Below are 747 nucleotides of genomic sequence, written 5' to 3' on the forward strand. Positions count from 1 at the left end.
AGTTCAAACCCGGATTAAGCTATATATATATATATATATATATATATATATATATATATATATATATATATATATATATATATATATATATATATACAACATGTTTTGTTTTGGTTGTTTGTTTTTGTATAAAGCCTCACACACTATATTAAGCGAGTTTGTTTTAAACATGACATACATATTAATTCATTTTACCAGGCCTTATTCCACACAACTCCGTGAATTTCCCGTGGAGCCAGCCAGCCAGCCAGCCAGCCATTCAAACAAAAACAAACGAAACAAAACAAAACAAAACAAAAAACATTATTGCCAACAGCATTTGGTGTTCCCAGGCGGTCACCCATCCAAGTACTAACCAAACCCAACGTTGCTTAACTTCGCTGATCGGACGAGAAGCGGTGTTCTCAACGTGGTATGGCCGTTGGCATGAGACTGCCTACACATTGTGGCTAATAACCAACTCTTTTTAGTCATCACGGCAGGATACGGACCTTCTTGTGGTGTCTTAATGGTAATTGTATCCTAACATATTTTTGTCTCCTTGGCATGGATATTTAACATCGTTTATTCAGTCTTGGGTTTATGTTCTTTCGCCATTTACAGACATTTTACATCTACCTACTTCCTCAGCCTACCCTGCCAATTTCTAATGAATTTGTGGATTTTCTTTTGTAATACATACATGTGTGTGCTCATCTGCTCTTCAGTTTTTATGATATTTGTCTCATCTGTCCTGCTTTATGATAC

At 35.7% G+C, this 747-nt stretch overlaps 1 non-coding gene across 1 annotated transcript; it reads right to left on the minus strand.

The window, feature by feature from the left end:
- Positions 1-307: 307 nt before the first annotated feature.
- Positions 308-426, minus strand: LOC138360387 (5S ribosomal RNA). Its single transcript, XR_011226335.1, has one exon. It is a non-coding gene; the product is annotated as a 5S ribosomal RNA (ribosomal RNA).
- Between the last annotated feature and the right edge of the window lie 321 nt (positions 427-747).

The sequence above is a fragment of the Procambarus clarkii genome, unplaced genomic scaffold (assembly GCF_040958095.1).
Source record: "Procambarus clarkii isolate CNS0578487 unplaced genomic scaffold, FALCON_Pclarkii_2.0 HiC_scaffold_109, whole genome shotgun sequence".
NCBI lineage: Eukaryota > Metazoa > Arthropoda > Malacostraca > Decapoda > Cambaridae > Procambarus > Procambarus clarkii.